The sequence below is a fragment of the Neopelma chrysocephalum genome, unplaced genomic scaffold, assembly GCF_003984885.1.
Source record: "Neopelma chrysocephalum unplaced genomic scaffold, ASM398488v2 Primary Assembly neopelma1_97116, whole genome shotgun sequence".
Lineage (NCBI taxonomy): Eukaryota > Metazoa > Chordata > Aves > Passeriformes > Pipridae > Neopelma > Neopelma chrysocephalum.
Genome location: NW_020925758.1, coordinates 1,355,203 through 1,377,117, shown reverse-complemented (window position 1 = coordinate 1,377,117; position 21,915 = coordinate 1,355,203). Strand labels below are relative to the sequence as shown.

At 39.2% G+C, this 21,915-nt stretch overlaps 1 protein-coding gene across 3 annotated transcripts in view; it reads right to left on the bottom strand.

Moving 5' to 3' along the window:
- Positions 1-21,915, bottom strand: part of SLC14A2 (solute carrier family 14 member 2) — a 304,902-nt gene that overhangs the window by 144,068 nt on the left and 138,919 nt on the right. The window lies entirely within an intron of this gene.

Below are 21,915 nucleotides of genomic sequence, written 5' to 3'. Positions count from 1 at the left end.
TGGGGCAAGAAGAAAAGAAATGGAAAAAGAATCAGCTTGAAATTTGTCTTCTAAGGATCACATTAAAATTTATGGGTTAAAAAAAAATTATATCATGTATCAAAATGAAGCCAAATCAGCAGTTTTGGGCTTGCTTCTCCAAGCAGAAAGGCTTTGCTGTCTGACTTCTCCTTGGCTGCATTTCTAGGCCTGAAATTCACAGCTGCATTGAAGCAGAGCAAGTCCAATAATGTCATTTATTTTTCACTTTTAAAAAAAAAGGAAAAAAAGAGGAAAGAGGGACATATAAGTGGATCATAGAAGAAGGGGGCCATTAGCAGACATTTAGTCTGACCATAGCTAGAAGTGCAGATGGTTCAGAGGAACACAGCCAGCTTGGCGTTTATATAAGCTATCTTGTATCTCTCTTTTTTCTTTACACTGGCACTCTGATTAAAAGGTCAAATAAAGGCTGTTTCAGTGTGAGAGTGTGCCTGATATATGACAAAAAGTGCTGTCTCACAGTTAAGGCTTTCTAAACAACATAAGAGACAAATCAAAGTATAAACTCATCATCAGCCCGTTTGAGTCTTTTCTTCCTGAAAGCCATGAGGACCTCTCTCTTTTTTTTTTTTAATTTTTTTCAAATACCCTAATGACAAATATTTAGAAAAGTAAATGAAGAAAAAGAGGTAGAGCAGTAGAATGTGAACACAAGGAGGTAAAGTAGGAAGGGCATTTTTAATAAAGCAAGTGAAAAGTACTATATTCAATAAACAATAAATATTCTTCTACAAATATCTTTTCTGAACTATAAGGAAGAAAAGGAAAAACCCAATTATAAAGGTCTTCTTAACTGAGTGCTTCCCATGTGACAACCTGCTGCCTGCACTGCCTTTTGATTCAGGTGTTCTGTATGTAAGTGCTTTGCAAAGAGATAATGTTGAGTCTATGAAAGAGAATGGAAATTTGGAGATGTGTTCTACAATAACAGAAGTAATGATCTTTATATGAATGTAGACATATGGGATTATGATGGTGTTTAGACATCTGTCTTTCAGTTGCTTTTGGGATTGTCTTTTCACCTAAGTGGTGCCTAAATCACGGGCTCTTAACAAAGAAACCCTCTCAAGACCTAATTGGTGACCTGGTCAACTCTTTGAAACCTCCTGGATGTAGATCTTCTCCACTGAACTTCAGAACCTTAAAGTGGTTCAGCATCTGAAAAATCAGGCAAAGCTGGGAGCTTTATTAAAGGCAGAAGCCCACCCTTAGGTACATCTAAAGCTTTGGGTCTGAAGCAAAGCTCAGGTTGCAATAGCTCAAACAGGCTGACTGAAGTCCTGCCTGCACTTTTAATGCTTAATTATCCCAGGTGCCACGGGGATGGATACATGGAAAACAGATGGAGAGGTATTCCTGAGCATCTGAAGATAAGCAGATCAGTTAGACCAGGTTCTGTAGATCTTGTTTGAATAGTTAATCACAGGAACACAGAGATGAAGAGAACCACATGGGTCACTGAGCTCAGGTCTGTGAAATTTTCTCATTATAATTTACAACCTGGAGAGTATCAAGAGCATGCCAGGTGCTTCATATAGTCAAACAGTCTGACAAGCTGGTATTTATTTTGGAGCCAAAGGAGGCCTGCTTGCTTTATGAATCAAGGTTGTTGTCATTTTTTATTTTGAGGCTGGGAGGTTGCTAATCATTTTGTTTACACTGTATTTTGTGGGGTGATATTTTTTTGCTCAACTCTATTGCTGTTCACTGTGCATTATATCCTAGCACTTTAATTTAAGAATTGTGATTCTTAAAGCTTTCTTCATAACTACTGAGTAGTCTTTGAATGTATTTTGGCTTTGGACTATTTAGACACAGCTACACATAAATAGTGGAAATTATCAAGTACAAGTGTGTGTCATATGTGCTTAAGTTCACCCTTTTACATTCCCCAAATTTGTGCATGATTTAAGTACATTTATGTATATAGCATAAAAGCTTCTTAAAAACCCACCTGATAGGAAAATTTTCCCATTACCCAAAGCAACTGACTGTTACTTTTTCAGGCACAAAACCAGAAGACAGAAGATACAGCTTTTGTAGCTGGGTTTATTGTTGCAGTTTAATCACCTTGAGTGTGCATTAAAGGGTTAATGGCTGCCTGAAGTTAAAATTGATAACCAAAATTCTTATTTACTGAGTGTGAGTTTACATGACAAAACCACATTGTTATGTCTGCTTTAAGGAAAAGTCTGTCACAGAGTTTGACACACTGGTATAAGTTTTCCTATAAATATCCCAGAGGAAGCAAGTGTGGATGATTTTAGAAGCATTTATTGGACTATAAAAAATGAACATTATGAATAGGTCAATATTTTTTGAAAGGTGCTAATATAAAACAGTGCTAAGAGATTCAGAAATGATCGGTAGATATTTTAAGCTTGCTGCTGACAGAAGTGACATCTGATAAAGATGGGGATAAACATATCAATAAAAGATGTTTCCTACACTATATCATCCATTTATTTGTTTGAGTTGGTAACAATCAGATTATTGACTATAAATAATTTTATAGCCATTGGCAAATTATTTATGAATATGTCCTTAATAAAAAGCTTTTGTTCATATGATTTGCATTTGAAAAGTTTCCTCTGAGGCATCAAGTGCTCAAAGTGTTCACTGGGTAATTTTTGCCTAGTAATGAAATGTCTGAAATCTGGCTGAGCATAACAAATTCAAATCAGTGAAAACCTCTTTCTAGACACCAATATATCAGATCAGCTAAACTTCTGAAAATGGGCACAGCATGGAAAATGGTAGGATGTTTTTTTGAAGCAGGAATGTTTTCAGGAGTACTTATAGATAGAGTAAAAAGGTGTAACAGCAACGATTTAAAGGTAGTTTGGCTCAGGTACTAAAGTTTCCCACAACAGAATGTCACTAGAAAAGTCAAATATATAGTTCAAAGCCATCTGAGAAAACTCCCAAAAGTAATCCTCAGACATACAGCTGAAAACACCACTTCAGACACGCGAGTAGAAATGAATTTTCCAGACAATAAATCACAGTAATGTGCCAGAGGATGACAGCAGATAGGCATGGCAGGCATCTGTGATGCATAAATACACGAGTGAGCTGGACACCAGCTATTGTGCCAAGACTTCCAGGACATGTGGACACTTAATTTCTACAAACAAAATCCAAAAGACACACAGAAAGCTCAGAGATTCCGGTTAGACCTCCATCCAAGACCAGTAAGGATCTGTTATGCTGGGACAGGCTGCTTAATGGATTGTTCCTTAGCTCTCTAGAAATACAGAAGTATTCAGCACATTAAGTGGTGATGTACTACTAGCTTGTAAATGACAGATTGTTCATTACAGGACTTCAGAGAAGTTAATAATCATGATAATGGACCACAAGTCACAAGTGTCTCTTGTATATCACTTCTTCACTTTTATAGACAAGTATAAACTTACCACATCAAACTCTTGTGCTACAAAGTCGAGTGGAAGAATCAATTAAGCTGTTTGAAAGGTTTTGCAGGGAAAACGGGGGGAAAGGTTTAGCCACCATGCTGCCCTGCCTTTGTCAGATTTCCACAGGGCTGGGGAAGGAAAAGAAACTTATTCACACACAATATCTAACAAGCTTTTGAAGATAAAGGCAATTAACTCTGAAGCAGTTATTTAACCCTTTTGTAATAAAACGTCTCGATCTAGTACATTAAATGATAACAAAAAAAAATGCCATGGAAAAATTCTAGCAGGAAAAAAACTGAGTTTTTCAGAGGACTGACCCTGATCACCCTAGGCATTACATATAAGAGTAATAAAAGATGTATTTTCTGAGGACAATCAGATGGATTGCTATATATTCCCACATCTTCATTCTCCTTTTTTCCCACCACAGTGAGGTGGAAACCAGACCCCATTTCTAATTATTCACAATTACCCTGATTATTCCTCAGAATTATTCCTTATTCCTTAGATTATTCCTTAAGAATCATCAGAGGGAATGAAAGGAACACCACAGAATTCAACACCAAAAAAATTTACTGTGATTTTCAGCAGGTCTCTGTATAGATGCCACAAAAGTTTTTTTGGGATGCAACCATACAGACACCACAGAATTTCTTCAAGAATGCAAATAACGGGATGACTGATAGGAAAACGTCCAGTCTTTTCACAGAAGCACCAAGAGTGTGCAAAAGCACTAAGTTACAGCTCTGCCATTTTCCCTGGTGAAAGCTTCCACTTTTAACTTCTGGGCACCAGATCTTGGCATGTGTGCGTCCACAGGACTGGATGGCTTCTCACAGAACATATGTTTTCTGTGTTTTATTGCCTATAAAGTGGTCAAGGAACTTTTCCACCGTTAAGAGCAGAGGGCTGAGTTCCTAAATCTCTGCAGTGCACAGTCCTAGATTGGATACTGTGAAAAACTTCCACGGGGAAGTGGTGGAATCACCATCCCTGGAAGTATGTAAAAAAAGCACGTGGATGTGACACTAGGGGACACAGTTTAGTGATGGACCTGGCAGTGCTGGGTTAACAGCTGGACTAGAGGATCTTAGAGGTCTGTTCCAACCTTAACAATTCCATGACACACACTTCAAATTTGGTAGATTATAGTTATCTGGGTCTCTTGCGTGTCCCTTTCAACTCAGGATTTTCTATGATTTTTATTTAAAATAAAGGTGGGCAACTTAACAACAGCGAAGTTTTATGAAAAAACTCTGGGGCTTTCACTTAATTTAAGATAAATTGATCCAGGAGTGATTAAGGTATTGTTAAAATTCTAGTTTGGCATTATGTTATGCCAGCCTATTTTTCACTTCATACTTGTTAAAGGAAAATATGTTAAAATATGAGTAAATGTCATATAGTTTTAAATATAAGAAAATATTCTATGTCTTAGATGGATAGAGGCCTTTTGCCATTAAAGAAACACTTTTCTCTTTTGCTGCGTTATAGTTTTCTGATATAGGGAAAAAACCTCAAATGTTTAATACATTTGGAAAACCTTTCTTCCTAGTAAACCTTGGAATTTCTTGCCAGAGCTCTTGGCTCCGAATTGACCCCATCAGATTTTAAGTATTTGTGTGACCCTCCTAGTTCTTCAAGCTTTGGGTTTTGTTTCTAGACTGGAGAGAGCAAGTGGAGTGCAACTAGAAACAATACATTTCAGCTAAGATCACCTTTTCACTTGTTTCTTGATGATCTGGAAATGTGTTGGGACAAGTAGGTGGAATACATTCAGAGCAAAACACACACACCGTGGTTTTTCATATGGCAAATACTGTCCTTTATGAATATATCAAAGACTCAAGGTTTTTCCACCAACCCTAGTATGGAAACTGGATATCTTATTACAAGTGAAAAACTTCAGCATTTTTTAGAGCAAAAAAACCCAGCCCAGAAGTAAAATATCTTTCTGCATTAAATTTAAACTGTTTGGACAACACTGATGAAAGGAAAGCTAGAAATTTAATTTTTTTTTTTTCACAAAGAATATCTCCTAAAGTCATTACTGTTTTTTATACAATTCTGCTACAACTTGATTGCAGACTGTTGGATGAGGAGAAAAATACAATATCTTTATTGATGGATCCATTTACTAACAATTAATATCAAAATTGTCAGCTTGGCCTTGTACAATAGCACAAGGAATTGAAGTAGTTACCATCACAGAGATCTTCCTTTTGTCCCTAAGCCCCATGATGCTGCTTACAGACTTTTGGACCAACTTCAGCCTTGCTGTTTTTAAGCAGTTTATCCAGTGGTAATGTTTCAGATTCCTCCAGAAACATAAAAGGGCAACTGGAATTGCTGATCTGGTTGTTTATCCTCCTGCTACTAAATTCATTATATTCTAATGAATTCATTTTAAGCTGAAACTGTTCGGTAGCTCTACTGTTGTTACTGTCAATGTAAGTCAGTGCTACTCTCATCTGAGGACTCTGATGTGTAAATTACCTGTTACCAGTTGCTCTGACTTTATGTATAGGCTGAGACTGTCAAATGCTGGACAGACACGCCAGCAACCTGAATTTTATTGAGTCCAGAGTTGGAAAAAAGATCATACATAAATGGAGTGTAGACTGTCAGTGTAATGTAGCCTGTGGTGACAATATTCCGACTCCCTTGGTCTTACATCCAAAGGGAAGAAATAAATAGTAAGGAAAATCCACCAAGTAATGCAAGCAATTATTTCTGTTTTTCTGAAGATAATTTATGTGTTATAACAATACAGGAAGGCTACCATCCCAGCCTGTAAACACTGGCTGAGGCTATTTTATAAACAGTGAAATCACCCATAGCTGTTGTCCGTCATTTATTACTTGCCCAATAAATACTTCAATTACATTTAATAAATAATGTATTCAGGCTCAGTGAAGTGATAATTCTTTAAATTAATTATTAAATTCATGCAAAAAGGTTTTATTGCAAGCACTACTAAAGGAAATTTCTCTCCTTAATCTAAAGTGATTATTCATTATATGCAGTAAAGGCCCCATTTGCATATTATTAGTGAAGTAACCTTTAGCCTTCCTGGCAACCACAAAGATGCATCTCAGTGTTGCTGTGCATTAACGTTCTTGGTTAGCCTTCCAAAACTAAAGTGATGATAAACAATATGTAATGAAGTCTTTGTTTATGGCCTTCTACCAGCTGTTTTTTGATATCTCAAATATACTGCAATGACAAAACGTCCAGTAAATGTATTACAGCAAGTTGTTAAAAGGTGTTGCCTGCAGATGGTTAGTTGATGGGAAACAGTAAAAGTGGAACTGATTAATGCCCTGGAGATCTGAGTAGTAAATTCATCTCAAAAAGACTTTTTAAAAGTCTCTCGTGCTGAGCTACCCTGTACTTGCTGCTGTCCTTGCCTGCTGTACAGCAGAGACTCTGGGAGTTATCCGTGTACTTTGGCAGGGCTCAATTCCCCAGACAGACTTTTTTCCTGTCCTGAGCAACTCTCAGTACTTACATAAAAAGTTTCTAGCACCATCCTCATGTTCCTGCCCTAATCTAGATGGCAAAGTGAAGAGGAACCTCCTATGGAGGGAATCCGACTGACTTTCAGTGAGAGAAGCCAGCACAGCTTCTCTTCTCATCTTTCTTTCTTTTCCTCTTAAATCCTTAAAGAACTCTCACAGGAATCCTTAAAGCAAAAATGGTCCACGTTAGTGAGTTCATAGGGCCTGGTTTAGTGCTGTGAAGTTTACCAGCTCACAACTGGAAAGACCTGTCCTAGGTAAGCCCTTCTCCTGCTTTCCTGGAGCTGAGCAGGGATTTTCTGGAGCAGGCTGGGCAGCAAGTACCAGTGGTTCACAATGCTGTCTTAAATCAACCTTGAAATGCCAACCTAAGTGGCTTCAATGAGTACATCTGACCAGAAGATGACTGCACTGGCTGGATTCTCCAGGTCTTGGTCCTTCAGACCTTCATCCGTGAAGCCTTTTAAGACCTGACTGCTGAGAACCTGGATATGTCTGTACCCTGGGACTCGTCTCTTTTGCTGGGAAACCCTGGCCTGATCCCCCCCCAAGCTATTTTCCTCTCAGAGATGCCATTTCATAGTGTAGTGTCACGATCAAGGCTTGTATCTCACCCAGACCTGTAATCAGGGCAGGTGACACCATCCAAACATGTGGTGAGAAATGAGGAACACAGGCAGAAATAGGGAGTAGAATCCATCCCTGAGATAAACAGAGATGTTGAGCATCTCTCTTACCCCACCTGAAGCTAGAGTTTTCATTAAGTGGTCTGCCTCTCTGGATGATGGAAATCAAGGCAGCGTTTAGGTCTCAAAAAGCTTTAACTTGCGTCCCACGAGAGCAAAAAAGCCAAGAAAAGGAGAAAGAATGATTACAATTATAAAATTATGACCTTGTTTCCTCTCCTACAAGTCCACAGACCCCAATATTATGAAGTTTTTAATGGATGTTTTCCACATGTTGCTTTGTTTTAGCCCTCTATTTTAAAATATTTAAAAAAAAATAAATCTCCAGAAAGATGGAACTGAAGCCAAATAATAACTCGACCACAGACTTCCTGTAAGAATATGTCAGGCTAAAGGACTATCTCTTTTTTTTAAAGTGGATCCCCTGCCTTTTCTTTTTCTAGCTGCCAGTACAGGCCAAATAGTTTCTTTCACCTGTTTGGAAGTAAGACTGACTTTTAAGCTTCCTTCCGACACATGCCATTCTGTGATTTCTGAACAGTAAAGTCACATAATGCATCCCACTTGGGAGTTCATTATTTTAAAGATGTTATCATGCATTTAGTAAATCTAAACAAGGAAAGCACATACTGTTTCCCACAGGTGGGATTTTTTTCTCCCCAAACGTAAAATGATAAAATTTTCTTGTCTATTTGGTTGAGATAATTAAAAAAAAAAACCCATCTTCAAAAGGCAGTGGAATGTATCCTAGGGTGTTTATCTGGGACAAGCAAGATAGTTCCCACTTCAGTAACCAAGCTCTGTAGTGAGACTCCAGTGAATTAGAATGGGGTGTCTGAAACTACTGCAGTTAACCAGGATGAGTCCTGCCCATTGCAAAATCCAAGCAAAAAAATTGAAATTTATAGCTCATTGTGCTTCAGCAGATTAGGACAAATCAGGGGAAAGCATTAGGATGATTATTATCTTGTTAATGCCTAGGACAGGAAAACAGCCTGTCCTGCATCAGCATTTGATCCTCTGTTAGTTGCCATGAGTTAGCTAAGTCAGAGCTTCCTTTCCTTCTCATGAAGGAGGACCCATTTTGCCAGATTTTTTTCTCAGATAAGGATGTTGCAGAAAAAAGCTGCCTGACTGTCTTATCTACCTTTCCAAATCTGATTCCAAATTAAAGGCATCTTCATTGACAAGTTGCTCACTAATTCATACAAAAATGAAATATATATCACATCGCTATTGACCCTGCTTAGAGATAAGAAAGAATTCAAGCATTTTATGGAACCAGGCTGCCTTTCCCCATCCTGCTCACATTCACATCTCTAACACGGAGACCTCTGGTTCACCTTTGAATCACTTATGTTCTCTTCACCATAGCAATCAGCTCAGTCCTACATAAAGTGTAAAGTGCTGACATTTTCAAGCAGCCTAATGTTTCTTGCAGTCATCTAGAAGCCTTTCAAATGCAGAATCCTAGATGCCCTTGCTTTCCCTAATCAGCTAGCAGCGAAAAAGAAAAATGGAATAAAAGGACCTCATCTATCCTCTTCTCCCTCCCTCCTGCAATTTTCCGTCCATCCAAACTAACCCCCCTACATCCCTCCCATTACACAGATGCGGTGAGATCTCTGAACACAAATACTGTAAACCTCAACATAACTCCACCGATTCACACTAAGGGAAATAAATTTAATTCACTCAGCTTCTCATCATCTTACAACCCCTTTAGGGCTAATCATCTGTATTAACTTCCTCTGGAGTCCTTCTAATGTCTAAGTACCACCGACTATTTTGTAGCCGAAATACATGTGGCAAGAGAACAAATTGCCCAACAGTGGATTTCTTTTCTACAACAGTGGTTTTACTATTTAAGAGAAAAGAATCAGGTTTGGAATGGTGTTGTTTTAAGAGTCAGATGGCAGGTTGTGTAGCTGACTATAACAGCTTCATGCAGGAATTTCTAGTCAATTTTTCTTTCTTGAGTAAAATTGTTTAGTATTTATGCATCCAGGTAAACTTTTATGTCTATTCAAGAGCCACAAATGATCCCTTTGGTTTTAAGGAGAACGATCTTTTTCTCAACATCCCAGTTTCTTGGATTACCACATTTTAATAGCTAACTGGCTTGCTTTTGCATATCTGTAATAAGCACAGTTTTCAGTGGCAGGTCTCGAATGCTGATAAAAGGATACTCCTCACACCTGACTTCAAGCCTGACTGAAATGTGCTTTTTAAAGATGTTACACAATGTAGACACACTTTTGTTCAAGGCTGTGGATTCAAATTCTTGTTCTTCCACAGATTTACTTTGTACTTCTGAGTAAGCACTTTGAAGTACTGCTGACCATATATTTTTTTCTTTACTGTCTGCTTAAAATTCTCGGAGGCAGGGGTTGTTAGTGGGTATTTATACCAGGATGTGAATTGCACACTACAGAAATCAGCTGAATTTATTTTCCTGCTTGTTGCCTCTCCACATCTACTTCACCTTTCTTTCCCTTGACCTGTCGTGTTACCCTTTTTGATCTAAGAGCCTCAATCACCACGGAGAGCTGAACTCCCAGGATTAATCCTCATCCTCTGGTCTTTTCAATCCTGTTTATTCCTTGGTGGCAAGTGCTTCTTGGACACCTTTCTCTGTGCTGTGCCACTACCAGTGTTCAATCTGTAGGGCAAACCCAGAAATTGACCCCTAGACACATCTTCCCTCCCACTTTTCCTCACGGTTTCTGGGCCCGAGGTGGGATACATTTTTAATGGTCATTTGTCTGCCTGATTACAGACTTACTGACCTGGTCTTACTATAGACTTCTGCTCTGAAATCCCTTCTGAGACAGCCTCTCACTTCTCCTTTTGAGTTTACATGGAGTCTGGAGAGATGAAACTCCTACTTTGGGCTAAATTCAGATGTGCTGAGTAACACCTTGTGGGGTATCATCAAACAGAACAAGCTGTAAAATAATTCCTTTCATTAGAAATCTGACAACACCTTTCTTTGTTTTCACACGGGGACCTTCCAAGTTTTTTAAGGAAGACAAAACCAAAAGCAGTGTTAACACAAATGCAGAAGAGGTGTTTGCTCGCAGTAAATGAGGGTATATCTCTGCTTTGCAGGATGAAAAGTGCTTTCAATTCTGTGTGCAGATAGTAGATGGAAGTAACATTCCTTTCCTCTCCAGCTATCCTGCCTTCAGTGGAGGGAGCACTTAGTCACTGACCTCTCCATTCTGGAAAAGGAGCAGCAAAGACTGGGAACAGCCCCATCAAGATCAGCTCTTTTTAGAGGGACATAGCTGGAGAGATGCAATGTTTGCTCCTAGTTCTCCATCACTGCTCAGTTAATCCACTTTTTTTTCTTCCTTTGCTTTCCTTCTGATTCAATACTACTTTTGTTTTGGACCAAAAATTAATTCTAGATATTAAAACAGTGGTTTCTTCCAGCTGATCACATGGTTCCTGACTAGTTGTCTTGCCTGAGTTTTTCCTTTTACAACAAAAAAATCCATTTGGGGGCTGAAGAAATTCTGAAAATTAATAGACTCAGTTTTAGCAAGTAGAATTTTCTTTGGAAGTCACAAAATTTCCAATCAGTTTTCAATACAGAGTCATGTTTCCAGGGCCAGTGGGAACTAAACCTGGCACACCAAGCAAGGGTCACATTCTTTTCTCTCTAGAGGAAGAGTTGCAAAACAGACCAAATGTTTGGGTTTTCAGGGAGCAAAGCTGTGGCTACTGGCATCATGCATGACTTTTTTATTTCATCCAGCAATCATTCTCCTTATATCATCACTTAAGAAAAGAGAATTTGATGAAAATCATCACTAAGAATGTGAGTGGGAAAAGTAGGATTGGCTATTTGTCTCAGACACAGTACCTCTGTCCATGTGTGAAGGGCAAGTGGTAGTAGAGGTAGGATTTGTTCTTTTTCCTCTCAGTGTAGCTCTATAGATTTATCCTTTTCCTTTTGCAATCTCCAGATGATGTAAGTGCTGCTATAAATGATATTTCAGCTCTTTATAACCTCAGACACACAGATTACTTCCCCAGCATCCTTTTATTGCTGAGTGTGGGGAGAAAAAAATAAATAAACGTTTTAAAATTGTGCTTTCCACTCATCAGGTTCAGTCCATTTCAGCAAAAGGACTGAGTGGAAAAGGAAAGGCAACAATGATTGCATGGCAACGTTCATATGCTTAGGGCGAAGGATTATATTTTGCTAAACCTTCCAGGAAAATAAACCCCAGGAAAACAAGAATGCTTTATGGAGGTACGGGGCTCTTTTGTCACCAATCAATGATATTTTGGCTTGCTATGATTTCTTCACTGCCTGCCTCCATCTTCAGCAGGATGTATCACTCGGAGTAGCACAGCTTTTTTTGGCCTCTTTGCCTATCGATTTAGCTAAATTAATAGTATATCCACCAGAATGTCTGGCTTCCAAAGATATTTTTATTTGTTTTGCTATTGAAATTGTGCCTCGTGTTTGATGAATTTGTTCTAGGGTGATGAAAAGAAAAGAAAGGTGAAAGCAAAAGTATGTGGATTAAACTTGTTTGGAGGAATTGTTGAGTCCCTCAGGAGGGACTAGAGAGAAGTCAGGAACCCTATTTTTCATGGGCAAATCCTTCCAAATGCATGCCAACAGCTGCTCTCTCTCTGGTGTTTCTTTGTTTTGAATAACAGCTACTTGAAGATATTCAGCCAGAATTCGCTTTTTGAGTTGGAGAAGGAAAGAGAGGGAGGGCAGCCCACCTAATTTCTGAATCATCATCAGAGCAGGAGCTCCTGTTCGCTCTCTGTCACCATTAACTAAGAGGAGCCTCCAGTGGCTACACTCCTAATTTTGGCACCTCAGTTTAGTGACTACGGCTGTCTGGAAGGCATCCCAGACTATGTCCTCTTTTCCACCTTCTTCCATTTGTATTCAAATGAACAAAGCCCCTGCAACTGTACAGCCAGGATCACGAATCATTTAAATGTGCTGAAAATTAGGTGTAACAGGGACATGCTAAATGATCCTGTTGAACATCATTATCACTAGGAACTCAAAGAGGTAAAACATAGCTAATTATATCACCCTGTCCTCAGCCTTCAAGCTGACTGGAAATTTGTATTGAGGGTAAGGATTTGATTGGAGTTGTGAAAAAAAAAACAAAACATATCAAGTAGCCTTCCCTTAGCCCATTCTTTATTATTTCCAAGCAATTATCTGCCAAGTAGGGAGGAGACTGGGTCCTGCACTTCTGTCCCACGGCCCAAAATCTCCTGTTCAGCCACTTTGACACAGACCTGCATACTCTCAGTGATGAGGATATTAATATTTTACTGCTGAGACCATAGGTCTGAGCTGGTAGGATTTATGTCACTGAGTAAGAGAGGAGATTGGGGAAATACTCAGTAATCTGAGGAGTTTTTGCCAACCTTGAGGGGGCAGGACATGAAACAGGAGAACAAGATATGTACTTAAGCTGGTCAAGTATTTTTCAGAAGAATTGTCCCTGGAAGTGTTCAAAAAATACGAAGATGTGACACTTGGGGACATCGTTTAGTGATGGACCTGGCAGTGTTAGGTTAATGGTTGGACTCAGTGGTCTTAGGGGGCTTTTCCAATCTTAATGACTGTATAGTTTTATGATTCTGAGAGTTCTCTACTGGGAAATGTTGATTCAAGGTCATGAAATGTGCCTTGGCAAAATTTTGATTTCACCGAACATTTTGGCTTGTGTGGGGTGGGGCTGAAGGCGAAATGTGGGCTCTAGGAAATTACTAAGTCACTGACCCTGCAAGCAGCCAAGGTCTGTGAAACACAGGCATAAGGGCTAAGCATGGCTGTACAGAAAAACATATTCCCTACATCTCACAGGAGTAAATTTCTACTGTAAAATGGCCTGTAAGTGAGAAAAAACCACTCTATCACCTCCAAATATGACACTTAAAAATCCTGCTGTCGGGATAAATCAATTTCAACTGAATTACCATTAGTAATATTAGCAACCATAACCTTTTTGATTTCTTGGCAAGGGTTCATTGCATCAATTTAAAGAAAAGGTTACTGGAAAGAGGGAGGAGTGACTCAGTTCCTATTAAAGTCCTCTTTGTCTTCTAGCACAGGTGGAATTCACATGGATAGCTAAAACTGTTGAAAAGCACGAAAGATTACTATGAATAGGGCATCAAAAGGTAGAAAATACCAGATAGAATAATTACATTATCATGTTTTTATGTGGAAATTATTTTCCTCACAAATGTTGCCTGTTTGGAGAAGTCGAAAATAACCCTAAATACATCCTTCTGTATGTCACGGAACAAAACAATTTCAAAGTTTAAACCCCATTATTTTAGAAGAGCTATTTATTTCAAATAGGTGGCAATTTTCTTCCCCTCCCCCAGCCCACAGATTTCAGTAGCTATTCACCTCTCACAATTTCCATCTAGTCTGTTCTTTAGAAACCAATTGCAACCTTTAAAGTAGTCATCTATTTCTAATGGAAATCTCCGCATCCAGCTTTTTAAGCCGCTTTTTCAAACTCTTAATAAATTGCCTCGTGTTGTAGAGTTAGTAATGACACTAAGTGGTGGAGGGCTTTCATGAAATGTTCCAAGCCTCAATTCTCTTCTCGCCCTTTCTTTTGTCCACTGCTGTGTGCATTTTTGCAGATTTTCAACAACTGTACATTCAAGTGGAACAGACGACTTTATTCTCCCACAACAGAATTTGGGAAATTTGCCCGATAAATGGGCAGGAGAAGGGACACGTAAACAGGATCAGCTGAAGTAGAATGGGATCTTGAAAGAGCAGTAAATACTCAGCTCTCACAAAGTACTTTTCGTGGCGAGAATGATCTCTTCAGGGAGAGAAAGAAGAAATCAGAAGGTGACTTCTGTTACTGAATTTACCTCCTGCTGCTTTCTCACAATTGATGTCTGCAGTGAACTGGAAGTTTTTGAAAGCCAGGTAGGGTATTCCAACACTGCAGTGTGCTCTGTGGGCACACTCCTTAAGGAAGTGCTGGAATGAGAGGTGGCCTCAAAGGATGAGAAATCATTATCCATGAATTCTCAAGTATGTCCCAGAGCCTGTCTGAGATTCTGGAGCTTCTGTCTGGGAAATGAATCGGGACAATGTGTCTCAGGGCATCACTGGCTTCCCTAGCACAGGCCTCTACCTAAAGAAGGGATAATTCCAAAGGCAGTATTGGATTGCAAGTTTCTGCAGATCTAAAACCCATAGGATGGACACTCAGGAATGCAGTATCAGAGAATCATGGAGTAGTTTAGGTTGAAAGGGACCTGAACCTCTTGTTCCACCCCCTGCTGTGGGCAGGGCCACCTTCCACCATCCCATCTTGCTCCCAGCCCTGTTCAACCTGGCCTTGAACACTTCAAGGGATGGGGCAGCCACAGCTTCCCTGGGCAACCTGTGCCAGGGCCTCACCACCCTTTGCATAAAAAATTTCTTCCCAGTATATAATCTAACCCTGCCCTCTGTCAATATCAGATGTGGGATTTTTTTGCTAGATGACTGTATTCTGGAACAGAAGGATGTAGGGACATCACGAAGGAAGCATGTCAAAGATTTTGGTTACGTAGGTTCTCCAGTGCATGTGGGTGGCAACCCAATGTTGTCACTAAAAGGCCAAATGCAATCCTGAGCACTGCAGCAGGGGAATTACCAAATAAAACAGGGAAGCAATTTCCTTGGTATGGAAGACGGTATCCCAGTACTGGTTTCCACACTTCAAAAGAGGGCGTGTGTGAATCAGAAAGCGTTCAGAGAAAAATTATAAGCATGATTTAGAGTGGGAAAAACCTGTCTCACCATGAGAGATTTGAGAAGTCCAATTTATCCAGTTTATCCAGGAGTATATTAAGAGGTGACTTGGTCACAGTCTACAAATATCTATGCTAGGAAGAGATGTTAGAAAACAGACAATTCTTTAATTAGGGAGAGCTAAGCTTAATGAGATTTGGTAGTCTGAAACAAAGCTATTGTGAACTCAGAGTAGGAATGAGGTGTACATTTCTCACTGTGGAGATAATTAACCATTGAAACAGTTTAACTGGGTATATGGAAGACTTTCTGTCACTTGAAAATGAGCTAAAGATAAACTATTATATAAACTCAATTAAGTGCCTGGTGCAGACATAGCTAGCAAGGTTTTGTGGTCTGGTGTTATGCACATCAGATTAGATGACTATGATGGTCTCTCCTAAATTATAATTCTTCATTAATCATTTCTGTATCAAAGGGATACTGCTTTAGAAAGGGCAGGATTTACTCTGAAGACTGCAATTAAGAACACTACATTATCACATATTTAATTCTATTGGAACATAAATGAGCTATAAAATTTAAAAGGCTGTAAGAAATAAAACCCTATGCACTGTTCTGGGCTTGCTACTTCTGCCCTGAATAGTCAATGTTCACAGATTCATCCTCCAGTTTTTAGCCATCATCAGCCATCTAACCTTACTACAGAACTTCTTCTTCACGAACAGTAGTATGGGAAACCACACTTTTGTTCCTTTGCTATTCTCTGGGATCAAATCCCCATCCCTTCTGAACTGGAGGGACAAAAAGAGGTGTTGGAAAGCAAGGTAACATTCGATTCTGTTTGTTTTAAAGCAGCCTTTTAAAGAATCTCGAGAGTAACATAGAGAAATAACAACATTGCTATCTTCCTTGCCAACTTGTCCAGAAGGATGTTAGTCACCTGGCTGACAAAATCCATTAAGAAAAGCCTCACTTGGTTATAGGAGAGAATAAAAGTCTGAAATATTGCTGCTGCCAGATCATTAGGGATACAAGGAAGAAACAGGGGGCTTGTGTATGAGCTCTCCATCACTGCTGTAATTGTGCAGAGCTGAGAAAAAGCCAATCACAGGATTACAAACCAATGCACAGCCATTGGTGGTGCAGATGCTCATCCCTGACCAGGATCCTGCAGGGCACAGTAAGTCATTGGGGTCAGAAGAACACAGGAACTTGTACTTTTGAGACATAAACCTATGCTTGACAAAGAAATGACTCACATTGTCAACAGCTTGACAAGGCTGCTGTCGTTTCGGCAATATTGGAGTGAGGCATGAAAGAAGTTGTAGATTTGTTGTTTCCTACAGCAAGGAATACACTCCTCAACATCAAGTCAACCTACCATCAAACCTGTGCTAACATCAGAGCACTCAGTACTTGTGTAGGAATCCTCAAGAGTTTCTGTCCCTCTCAGGCACCTCCTTTGCTCCAGGAGAAGTGGTGTTCAGAAGATACATGGATCCTTAAGAAGATTTCATAAACAATTATTGTGATAGAAGAACAGTGGGTATCATTGTGATAACAAAAAGCCTGAAAGGTCTGTGTGAACAGACAAGTGTCACAAGATGCTTTTACATCTGCTGAAATTCCTTGGACCTACCAAAAATATAGAATTAAACTGAAATACTGTGTTTTAATAAATGAAGGAATCTGTATACAGAGATGCACAGACTTCCCATAGGTTATACATGTTTAAAAAGTAGGTTCCTTATACCAAAAGTGAAGGTATTTGTATCAGCAATGTTATAAAATCAACATGCATGCTCCAAATCTGTTCAGTTTAAACGTGGGATAAGAGGTAGACAAATTTAAAAAAAAAACCCAAAAACTAAAAAACAACAAAACAGTGAAAGGAAGGTTGATAGGTTCAATGTCTTTTTCTCTTTAGAAGAGGAAATATACTTTCAAAGTTCATTTTTCATAAAGAGAAGTTTTGGGAAGAACCATTCCCTATACCACAGTGGAAAAAATCTGGTGCCTTCAGACTCGTGGAGCATATAATTTCCATTGGATTAAGATATTTGGTTTAAGTAGTGTGGTCTCTAAAATTATATGCAGACATTCTCTTTTTTTCTCCCCGAGTGACTCTGCAAACTTTTGTCTCTGAGATGTTTGTATTTGTTGTGGTTTTGACCTCCTGCAGTGGGTTGAACTTCTGTCTAGAACAGACAGAGACAATGTGCCACAAAATCAACATGCAAAACCATTCAGGGCTTGTGTGGCTAAATGAGTCACTAACCAAAAGTCTTCTTTTTACTGTACTTGGGGTGAAGGCAACTTTATTATCCCTGAGTTTATGAGAATGGATTCCCTTGAGGTCTTGCAAAAAAACTGTGGCATGTTCTTGATCACCATTGGGCAAGTGAGAGCAGATAAACCACTGTTGATTTTTATAAAACAGGTAATTATCGTAAATTAGGTAACTCATGGTGCAAAAGTACAACTGGACAGAGCCACGGGTGACCCACGGACTCTGGAGGTCTCTCTGGCTCCAAGACACGTTGATTCTCACACTTCACCCTTTGTAAAGAGGTACATAAGTTTAAACCATCCAGAGATGAGAATACATTTCCTTATCTATGAGTAAAACAAATCTGTATCTCACAGCTTTATGCCAACACTGCTATCTGCCCCTCCTAATTTCACCCCTTTTCACATTCTTCTGGTACAACTCCTCCAAGAAAGACTTCCATCAGCAAGATAATGTCAAAAAGGAATTTTATTCCCATCCCTCTACCACCAAACCCTCCAGGAAACCACCCTTCCTGTCCATATGATTCGGTCTTGATAATTCAGTCTTTCCAATGGGTAATAAGTTTGTTACTTGACAAGTTTCCAACTTGTTCTAACAAGAACTGCCAAAGGTCGCAGTATGATGACAACTTGCTTTGTCTTGAAGAATTTCCCCTTCAACTGAGATATCTCTGGACACCTACTCTTGCCTTTCAGTCATTATTCTGTCTGCTCCCCATAGGAAACACCTGCCTGAGTTGGGTAAGGCGGTGGGAAATTTCTCATGGTGTTATGGGAGAGTTTGAACAGGGAAGGAGATCCCAGGTTTTTTCATCAGTTTTTGGACTTTCTCTTCCTCCACCTGCCCTGTTCTTTGGAGAAGGTCTTGGAAGACAAAACCCCAGATTAAGTTACGTATTTTGCAAATCAGCTGTAGCTGCCAGCGGTAAAAACTCAGTGGCAGTCTTCAGCCAGGAAACATCCATAAGGGATGCATGGAAACTAGCAAGGAAGTGAGTCACAGAATGGACACATCCATCAGTCTGTTATCTTCCATAAGAACATCCCAAAATCATCTCTTTTTTGTACTGTGTAGTGTATTCTCATCGGTACGGGATAAGACAGACTGCTCAGTAACGTGGTTAATGATGATCAAGATTAAAAAGTGAAACCCAAAAATTATTAAAAAGCTTCTCAAAGGCACAAAGGATGATAAAGTGACAAATTTCTGCTAAAATTCTTTGGAAGAGAGATACTAATTTTTACTCACCCTTTTGAAATTTTCCCTGGTCACTGGGATACTCACGGACAGGTTTATTTTTTCCAGTTTATGAGGAGAAACTGGGAAGCAGATTCTTTGGTGAGGGTAGGAACATAAGAGGGAAAACTGAAGTAATTAGTAGGAGGAAAGGGCTACAGCCTGTATCTGTCCATGAATATCTGTAATGCACATTGTGGGCGATAATAGATGACAATGGTGGATGTTTAGTCTGTTTTGTTCAGACTCTGTTACATGCTTTTCTGGAGGCTTTTGCTTCCAGCCTTGTGCTTTTTACTGAAAACCATGTCTTGGGCCTAACACAAGGAAAATTCCAATACTTTACATACATTCTTTGATAATTTTGACAGAAGAACTAATTGTTCATTTACCTGCTTAAATTGAGAATATGCACAGTGTGACCTCCTGTAAAATCAGTTTTCCACTGAGCAATGAAACTCTGAGGATAAAGTTACCATCTCAGGCTCAACATCTTTTGCTCTCTGTCCATCTCTATCCAACCCCCCCTCTTTTTTTCCTGTCAGTCTCTTCTACATGCTCTTCTAGACGGTTGTGTTTGGTTCTGTAGTATTCCCTCTGAGTCCTGAAAGGGTCAGCTTCTTCTCTAGGTTTTGCCGGTGAAATTATCTGGAGGTTGTAAGATAACACCAGATTTATACTAAAATAACTGTCATCACAAGGTGACCATAGTGCTCTTTCCCAAGCTCAGGATAAGCTCTTGTCAGAGCTGTGCTTTCTTCTTCTTCATTATCTCAATTTTACTCAATGTGGTGCCTTTTCTGTCTGAAAATAGCTCCTAACTGAGCTATGTCTTCACAAGAGTAGATGGAGAAAGAATCTTGCAAGTCTGGTAATAAACTAGAAGATGACTGTCTCTTCCAAGGATTTGGACTAATTTCAGAAAGTGTAGAGATCAGTTCAATCTCAGATTGAAAAACACTATTTTTTTAAATAGGTTTTTTGTTCAATTTTTAAAATAGTCTTTTCATTAAAATAGTTTTTTCATTTAGTTAAATTAACTAGAAATTTGTAGTCTTTGATAAATCTTGCTATTAATCAAAACTCTGGAAAATAAGGTATAGGATGAGTTACCTCTGCAGAAAAATAGCTTCAAGTAAATACTTTTTGCTCCTAAATCTCAGTTTGCTTTCTCAGTATAGACCTTTTCCTTAAAATTTGGTCACTGTCTAAGCACTGCAATATGGTGAATTTCTTATGATGCATTCTACTTATTAACATTTCTTGATTTTGAGTCTTCTGTTCAGTTTTAGTTATGCATTTTTAGCTTTTCTTTGAATCATAACATCTATTCAAACACATTTTTTTAAGAGAAACTGCCAGAAACTGCCAGAGAACTGTCTTTCACACAGTTTCTGTAGAGTTTCACTCGCTAGTGCAAACAACTGGTTTTCAAGAAGGATGTGATGATGCAACACATAAATAGTAAAATAACAAAGAAAAAGTTGACATTGTAAAAATCCAGTAATTTTTTAACACGGCTAAGAATTTCAGCAGACATTTCCCTGGAAAAATACCACTTGTCTCCCCTGTGGTTAGCATGCTTTCTCTTTGCAGTGAAAATTGTAGAAAACCTTGAAAATCCTGTGAGTTTTTCAACTTTAAAGTTCTGCACAACTCTCTGAAGGCTGCTGACTTCTTGTCAGCCATGTGGACTGATGATGGGTCATGACTGCTGCATGTAGGAGTCCCAAAGAATATGTTTCCACGCTTTGACCTACAGAGACTAATTTTGACAGAAGATGCTCAAGAAGTTTCAAAGTTTTTGTGGAAGTGCCATAGAACAACCTGTACTTAACACCCATCAAACAAGCAAAAAACCTATATCATGCTGTAGTTAACCCAGGAGTCTTTTGACTGTCTGAAAATCCCTTCAGTAATATCAGCAAAATATCGAGTCATCTGAGTCTACAAAAATAGCTCAACTCCTCTCCTTCAGAAAGAACTGGTTTCTAAGCTTAGACTAGAGTCTGGATTTGGTGGTGTTGGAATATAAAAAGTGCATTTTTGGAGTTTTTGTCTGATAAGGGAGCATGCAGCTTCGCAATGTTATGACATTTTTTCCATTTGCCTTGGGAACAGAAAGTGGATCTCTTTCATGTCCAGATGCTAGTCATCACAATCAGAAAAATACCATCAGAATTAGCTTAATTGCTGTTCTCATCAAAAAGGCCACAGGGGCAAAATTGCTGCTGGTGGTTTTGTCTTACCATTTGTGCTCAAAAAAGCACACTTTCATAGAATACTGTAATTACAGGATTATGGAATGTGTTGGGTTGGAAGTGACCTGCAAGCCCACGTTGTTCCACCCCCTGCCATGGGCAGAGACACCTTCCACTATCCCAGGTTGCTCCAAGGCATGTCCAGCCTGGCCTTGGACACTTCCAGGGATGGGGCAGCCAAAGCTTCTCTGGGCAACCTGTGCCAGGGCCTCGCCTCCCTGAAACATTTTACTTATTTCTTTCTGAGATATGTTAGATCAGAGAGGACAGGTAGGAATTCTGTTAAAAGCATAAATCCTTCATCTTTAAAGAAAAAGTATTATTGTATTACTTAACGGTTTTGGAATTGCAATAACTACTATAGAAAAAGCCAGACAGGCAGAAAAAAGAGAATGGGTATCATTCCCATATGACATAGCCTGAAGTCTCATAAGAACATATTTTAGTCAAACATCTAAACTGTAGTTTTCTCTTCAGTTTTTCACACAGCAGAAGCCCTCTTTCATAGCTGTCTTCTGCATAAGCCACAGACACCTTATAGTCCTCTTAGACACAGTTCCTGAAGAAACAGGGTGCATGAGCAATGACTGCTGCACTAGAAGCAGTCCCTCATCGGCTTCTATTAATCCATTCAACAGACAAAGAACTTAATTCCTGTGTGCCCCCAACAAGTGATTCCATGT